Below are 8,570 nucleotides of genomic sequence, written 5' to 3'. Positions count from 1 at the left end.
TACAGCTTGCATTCCTTTCCACGCTCCTACACTGCCTCCAGGGAAGAACCCTCGTGGTTTGAGACCGATTGAAATTTGGCAAATCGATGTGACCCATTCAAAATCTTTTGGTCATCTGTCTTTTATCCATGTTGTAGTAGACACTTTTTCAGGATTCACTTTTGCAATACCAGCAGCAAAAGAGACAGCCTAAGTCGTCATTAATTCCTTATACAAGCATTTGCAGTTATGGGTGTGCCACAAGCAATAAAAACAGACAATGGTCCTGCATATACTTCTAAATATTTTGCACACTTTTGTGCACAGTATAAGATTTTACACACCCACTGGCATACCCTTTAATCCTCAAGGACAGGCAATAGTAGAGAGGAGAAACAGAGACATCAAAAGGGGGAGCCACAGGCAATCCTGGAGAACTTCTAAATTTAGCTATTTATACTATTAATTTCTTGATTTTAGACAAAGATGCACTGGCTCCAGCAGACAGGTTTTATAACCCACAGAAAGGGCAGAATCCAGTGTGAGCAGCTCCACTATCTTTAGATAGTCTCCCGGTGATTATCTAAAGATAGTAGAGCTGCTCGCACTGGACCTTTTCAGGTATGGAGAGATCCAGAAAGTGGTGAATGGAAGGGACCAGATAGGTTAACTGCTTGGGGGAGAAGGTTTGCTTGTATCTCTACAGATGGAGAAGAAATCAGATGGGTGCCAATGAGCTGTATTCACCTGGTCCATCAGAGTGAAACTGAGCAGACCCTTGAAACAAAGGAGAAGACCCAAGAAACATCGGATGGTTCTGTTGTTGACTGTACCCACCACTGAAAGAGCCTGGCAGTTATGGCATTTGACTCATGGACATCAAAAATTGTTGGACTTGAAAACCCTTAGGAATCATTGGATTCTCTGAGACATGATAAGATTGTTGTAGGACTTCAAAATCTGCTGGAATCATTGGATTCCCTAACACATAAAAAGACTGTTGCAGGACTTCAAAAACTTGCAGGGATCATTGGATTCTCTGACACGTGAAACAATGGACAATAGATTGGTTTTGGACTATCTCTTGGTTGCTGAAGAAGGCATATGTGTGACTGTTGTTTACATATCCTCCTTCTAGGACTTCTGGAAATCTTTTACAGCACCATGTTGATTTATATTGTTTGTTATATCACTACTTGCATATACAATTCATGTTTGTTACACCATGTTGAGCCTGAACTGGCTGTGGAGAGAGTCACCATTAATAGCTTGTGTGTTATTGCTATGTGCTTGTGTAATACCTCCCATGCTGATGGGTTTGTGCATACCTGTTTCTAATAAGAGCCTTCAACCCAGAAACCTGCTAGCAATCTCCACTTCCCTTTGGTGCTTTTCATCTCCCTTCCTGAGATGTCAGGGAGGGAGTGATCATCTCCTTTTTAGTGCTTTCACCTCCCTTCCTAAAAAGTCGGGGGAGGGGGGGAGGGGAGTAATCACATCCTTTTTGGTGTTTTCACCTCCTTTCCTGAGAAGTCAGGGATGGCAGTACCACCTGTGTTCTAAAACAAAAGAAAACAGGAATGTAATGGGCTTGAAACTCTTGAGTCGCACTGAGGTCAGGACAGCTGAGCACTTAAAGCTAACTACCGAATGCACAATACTCTATGGGCATATGCTTAGAAAATGGCCCTTCCCACTATCCTATGCTGGCTCGATGATTGGTATATGCAGGGGATTATAGGAGGGACTAGGGGGTGGGGTAAGACTAGCCAGAGTCACTTTGGAGGTAGACGAGGGAGAAGGAAGGTCATGGAGATTCTGTTTCCATCCAATTCAATCCTACCTCTAAAGACCAAGAATAAAGTATAAAGACTTTTGCTTATCCTGACTCTGGCTAATTCTAAGGTATCCAGGAGGCTAATGTGGTCATCACATTGGGTGTTTTTGTAACTTCTCTGCTAATCTACTGCTTTGCAACCAAAGCAGAGCAGCCAAACTGTGGCAGAGTTCTCTCTGCAAATTTTCCACCCATGGAGACCATCCCCCAATTCAGGTTCGCTCAGCATGGGCTGAGCATGTTCTGCCTCCCTAACTGCACTGGCCTCCTCCCGCCTGATCAACACAGACCTTTTCTGGTGATCTTCCAGATTATATTCTGCTGGTAATTTGTTGTACTCCCAACATTCCTGGATTCTACTAGTCAAGCACTATTTCAGAATTTGGTAATCAGTAGTGAGGGTAAAAGGGAGTTCAGAATGAAGTGTGTGTCCTCTCCGCCATCTTGGCTCCTTGTTAACTCAAACATTTTAAATAGAATGATGGAAAGGGGGAAGTAGCTTAGGTAAAACAAACAAATAAATAAATGAATGGAACATACCAATCACATCTTTCTCTGGGGATTCTATTTCCAATCAATGGGATACTTTACATCCATTTAAAGCAAAAACATGCTTCTAAAGTTAAGCAAGACACTTAACCCTCACTTCTTTTCTTTAGTCCATTCAGTAGTCAGGCTATAGATCCACTATTTCATGTCGCATTTATGGGTGTAGGAAAGCCTATAAGAATTTCAATATGTAGTCTATGGGACTGAAAGAATGTGGTCAGTGAGTTGGGATATTCTTTTATTGTTTTCCTCATTATTTAGAGCTATTTCCTTGTGATTGTACTCAATTGATTGGACTGTTGTCTTTCTACCGAAAAGTAGGATGTTTAGTATGCATGTTGCTTTATAAAAAATATTTCTAGAATCTTCAAATATATGAGGGGGGGAAAGGAGCAAACTCAGTGCTTTCTCTAAGAAACAAATCATTAACCTCAGATCCTGTTTGATGCTGAAGCCAAGTAACTGACTTAGAATACAATGGTTTTATTTTTATTTTTTTGGCTTTGTATTGTTCTCAGCTAATAAGATGAATTACTTCAGCACAGGGAAAAGCCATAATACTTCAAAGAATGAAGATACATTACATTCATTTCATGGAGCACCTTTTTCAAATTGCCAATATAGTCATGTTAATATTTATAGAGGCAATAAAGGCAAATTATTTAAAATAAGAAAAAAATCAGTAGAGAAAATATTCTGTAGAAATGATTATACCTAACCAGCAATTATACCCAACCAGTCTATTTTTTAATTAAATGATTACTATAATTCTAATCAAATCTTCCAGTTTCATCATTATTACTATTAGATGCAGCTGACTTCTCTCTCAGTCCATACTAATGAAATTTTTTCTTTTGTTGAAGAAATTGCTTACATTAGAATATCTGTTCTTTTAGCATAGATCTAAATGATAACTCAAAGTAATATAGTGTATAAATGGGTGAGATGTATGAAGCCCAATAAGTGGCCTAGACATACCTTTCCATGGGAATAATTTATATTGGTTTTATAAATTATGTTTAAATAAAACAAGGATATACTCCCAGAGGAAATGAAGATAAAACTCCCAATCACTTTCTTCAGGATCTTTATCAATTATTCAGTATAGCCTTCCTCTTAATATCATTTTAAAAAAAGTTTGGGATGCAATTGTTTAAAGTCCTTAAGAAAATCTACATTGTTTATGGGAATTGAAGAACATTGTCTATGATGAGATATTTCTTGCTAGAGAGAATTTCACTAGATTTCTGATGGTTTAGAAAATTGTTTTTTAAAAAGTCATGTAAGGCATATATTAGCCATGTTCAGAAAACAAAACAAAACAATGAGGGAAAGAAAAATGAAGGAAAAAATAGGCTTTGATCTGTGTAATGTTTGGGTTAGCTCTCTGGAGGACCTAGGGATTAGCCTGAGTCCTTGGTCTTAGTGGAGGAATAAAGGAGGCAGGAGAGCTGCCACGTGGCTGGCCAAAGATGGAGTTTGGAATCTGGAGTCTGGTGTCTTCTTTTATGTCTGTGGCTGAGAGCTGTGGCTGAGAGAGTATTCCCAGTTGTCCCAGGCTTTAAATACTTCAGTACGATTACATCACTACAACACATTGAGTGTGTGCAACCATTACATCTCTATACTAAGTACTAAATATATGCTTAACTATAAGTACCTTACTGACCTAGATTTAAATACACCATTTTAGAGTTGGGCCCTCTACAGATCTTCACTCAAAGTCCATCAGTTCTCTATCTTGCTTTTTTTTTGAAATTGGAAATAAGTTCATAGAAGTTATCGTGAGTCATTTTATTGATCAGAATAACTAAGTTCTTCATAATTCATTATCTTACTATATTGTGGTTACTGTATAGATTATTCTACTGGTTGTGCTCAATTCATTTCACTTCATCAATTCATATAAGTCTTCTTAGGTTTTTTGAAACTGTTTGGTTATCATATCTAACAGGACAACAGTATTCCATCAATCCATATATTATAATTGTTATAATATAGGAGCCACCTGCCAGTTGCTGCTGGAGATCTAACTCAGACCTATAGAATGAATCTCTTCATATGAGAGGATGATGATGATACAAGGAGACTGAGAGGCAGTTGTGCTCTCTGACCTCTCTCCTCTTCCCTCTTCCCTCCAATTTATTTCATTCCCAATACACAAGGAACATCTGCAAAGGCTGCTTTGCAACTCCTTCAAGTGTTATAATTCACAGCTATGGAGGTTCTTAGAGAATTGACCTGCCCTTTCACCTAGGCATGGTCCTTAACATATAATTTGTTCAACTATTTCCTAATTGTGAAGTCTCTTCTCATTTCCTTTTTTTTTTTTTTGCCCACGAAAATGAGCTGCTATAAGTATTTTTGTACATATGACTTATTTTCCATTAAAAAAAAATCTCTTTGAGGTTGTGAGTGGAGTCAAGATGGCAGAGTAAAGGCAGGGACTCACTTGTACTCTTCCAAATACTTTTAAATAGTGACTCTAAACAAATTCTAGAGAGACAGAACCTACAAAAAGATGAAGTGAAACACTTTTTCAGCCCAAGAAGACATGGAAGATTGGCCTGAAATGTCTGTTGCACCAGGGTGAAACTTCAAATGGAAAAGGAGATACAAAATCCACTGATGGAAAAAGCTTCTTGAGGAATATAATTGTCCAAATAGCAAAGAAAGTATAAATGCTAATGAGGAAAACTACTCCTTAAAAGTTAGAATTGGGTAAATGGAAGCTAATTGCCCAAAGAGACATCAAGAATCAATCAAACAAATTCAAAAGAATGAAAAAAAAGGGAAGAATGTAAAATACATCTTAGGAAAAAAATTGCTCTGGAAAATACACCTATAGGAGACAATATTAGAATCACTGGATTATCAAAAGCCATAATCAAAAGAAGGACTTGGACAGTGTCTTTCAGGAAATTAGCAAGGAAAATAGTCATGATGTCCTGGAACCATAGAACAAAATATGAACTCAAAAAATCCACTTATCACCTCAGGAAAGGGATTTTAAAATAAAAACTCCAAGGAATATTATAACCAAATAGCTTCAGATCAAATCAGGGTACAAATACAGGTGGCCAGAAAGGCCACTTTCAAATATCAGTCACAATCAAGATTACAAAGGACTTGACAATTGCAACATTAAAAGTTATATTAGGAGAGAACAATCAGAACAAAGGGGAGAAACCATAAGACAAAAAACCCTGAAGAAAAAAAAGGAGAGGATAGTATGCATTGATCTCCATTCAGTCTCTATAGTTCTCTCTTTGGCTGCAGTTGGTATTTTCCATCCAAAGGTTATTGAGGTTGCCTTAGATCGCTGAATTGCTGAGAAGAACCAACTCTATCATTATGCAAAAATTTTGAACAAAGCACTAAGCAACATGATTATGTCAATATAGAAAAAGGATTGTATCCTATGACTAGGTGGAACTTATACTAGGAATGCAGGAGCAGTTCAATATTATGAAAATTATTAACATAATTGACCATATGAGTAATAAACAGAAATCATATGATTATCTCATTAGATGCTGGAAAAAAATCATTAGCACCAATTCTTATTGAAAACACTAGAGAGCATAAGAATAAAGGGAACGTAAGAAATGTTGAACAGAAAATTTTAGAAAAATCTGGAAAGATTTGACCAAAATAAAATGAGCAGAACTAGGAAAACATTGTATTCAGTATCAGCAACATTGTGTGATGATCAACTATAAATGATACAGCTCTTCTCAGCAATTCAATGATCCAAGACAGGTAAAAAGGACTTATCAAGGAAAATGCTATTCATATCCAGATACAGAATTGATGAACTCAGAATGCTGACCAAAACATATTTTTTTCAGTTACTTTTTTCTTTCTAATTGTTTTTCTTTTGATTTATTTCTTCTTTAACAACTTTGAGTAATATGTAAATTTGTTTTAGATAACAGCACATATACAAAGTATATCAAACTGCCAACATTCTTTGGCAGAAAAGAGGGCAGGTAAGAAGGAAGAAAAATTTTGAACTCAAAATCTTATAAAAATTAATGCTAAAGGACAGCTAAGTGGTGCAGTAGATAGAGCACCAGCCCTTAAGTCAGGAGAACCTGAGTTCAAATCTGGATTCAAACACTTAACACTTCCTACTTGTGTGATCCTGGGCAAGTCACTTAACCCCCAATTGCCTCAGGGAAAAAAAAAAAAGAATACTAAAAAATAATCTTCTTGACACACAACTAGCAGGGTAAAATAAAATACTATTTTAAAAGATGATGTCTAGGTTCTTAAAAAAAAAAAATCAGGACTTCCAGGTAGTTTAATAATTCTTAAATTATTTCTTCTTAATCTCTCCCAGATATGTTGTTTTCCTTATGAGATACTTCATGTTTTCTTCTATTTTTTTATTCTTTCAATTTTGTTTTTATTGTTTCTTGATGTCTCAAGGAGTTATTAGCTTTCACTTCCTCAGTTCTAATTTTTAATGAATGATTTTGTTCAGTAAGCTTTTGTATCTCTTTTTTCATTTGGGCAATTTTGTTTTTACGGAGTTATTTTCTTCTTAGTGTTTTTTTTTTTTAATCAAGCTGTTAATTCTCTTAAATTTCTCTCATTTCTTTCCCCTATTTTCTCTTTACTATTTTTATTTGATTTTAAAAGTTTTGTACTTTTTATACTCTTTTTTTTAACTCTTCTAGAAATTTTTGTTCAACTCAAGTCCAATCCACTTTTTTTTTCTTTTAGGTTTTACTCATAGATGTATTCATGTGTTTTTCTTCTTCTTAGTTTGTGTCAAAATTCCCCCTCATCATAGTAGCTTTTTATGATCAGGTTCTTTTTATGTTTGACCAGTTTTTCCAGACTATTTCTTGATTTTAGACTTTCTATTAAAGTTTGGCTTTGCTCAACTAAGAATGGATGAAATAAGGTCAATTTCTTCAGATTTAGATTTTTTCCCTCTGCTGTTTTCACAGCTACTTCTGGAGATCTGTAAGTTTTTGCTGTTTTTAAGGTAGTGACCTAAGTTTGGTTACTGCTCTCCTAGTCTTAATTCTGATCTTTATTTATTATATTTCAGTTAAGGAAATAATACAGCTCAGAAAACTGTTCAGTTGTGACCAAAAGCTCTCTCATTTTTCTCCACCTTTAAACTGTAACTTGGAACTAGGGTCCCTGTTCTCTCTTACATTTTTTCCTTCCAGTATACTTTGAAACTTCAAAACTACATTTTTTTATACTCTGATTTAACAGTTCAATCATCTTTGCTACTTTTCTCAGTCCATCTCATCTCTATTTCCCTATTATATTCTAATCCAATATTTCATTTATTCCTCATTCATGCAATCTTTTTTTTTTGATTCTTAAGTTAAAATTCTTTTTCTAATTCTTTAAGATTAGCTTAAAAGCTGAAAAAAGATTTGTGTTTTTTATGCTTTTGAACATCAGTAGCAAAAGCTTTCAAACTAGTTTTAGTTCTATTTATTCTCTAGTCAGTGAAATTACTTTCTATTAAAATAATTTTATGTATTACCTTCAATTTTATTCACCCAGAATCATCAGTTCTAATTTGCATCCTTGAATGTGTTTAACATGAACTCCCTGGGACTTACCAAATAATCACCATGCCAATTTTATTCTGTTGGTTAGTTCTGCTTATGCGCCATCAAGAGATCACAGACACTTAATCAGCTTCTGTGGGATTTAGAGAAACTTCACATTTCTTGGGTCAATTATCAGGGATACTATTTCTGAAAATAAGTAGTGAGTTATAAATAAGCCCTAAGCCTAAGAGCGTTTTTAGGGAAAAAAATATTAAATTATTTGGCAGAGGAAAGATTCAGAAAAATATGTGACACCCTCTCTCTCTAAACCTCTATTTAGTTTTACATTATAGGGAGCTATTTTTTTTCATTTCTTGGCAGGCTTCCAGGTAGCTCCTATATCATTGCTTTTTTTTTTTTTTTTAAACAAAGCTGTTAATTCTGTTTTCATAATTGTTTTGCATAGCTTTCATTTCTTTTCAAAATTTTTCTTCTCTTGCCTTTATTAAATTTTAAAAATATTTTTGCTCTTTTTTTAAAACAAGCTCTTCTAGGATGAAGGAATTTATGGCCAGAGAAGAACTAGACAACATTATGAAATGCAAAATAGATAATTTTTATTATATTAATTAAAAATGTTTTGTGCAAACAAAATCAATGCAGCTAATATTAGAAAG

The sequence above is a fragment of the Antechinus flavipes genome, chromosome 1 (assembly GCF_016432865.1).
Source record: "Antechinus flavipes isolate AdamAnt ecotype Samford, QLD, Australia chromosome 1, AdamAnt_v2, whole genome shotgun sequence".
In the NCBI taxonomy this organism is placed as follows: Eukaryota; Metazoa; Chordata; class Mammalia; order Dasyuromorphia; family Dasyuridae; genus Antechinus; species Antechinus flavipes.
This window is presented reverse-complemented; position numbering follows the sequence as displayed.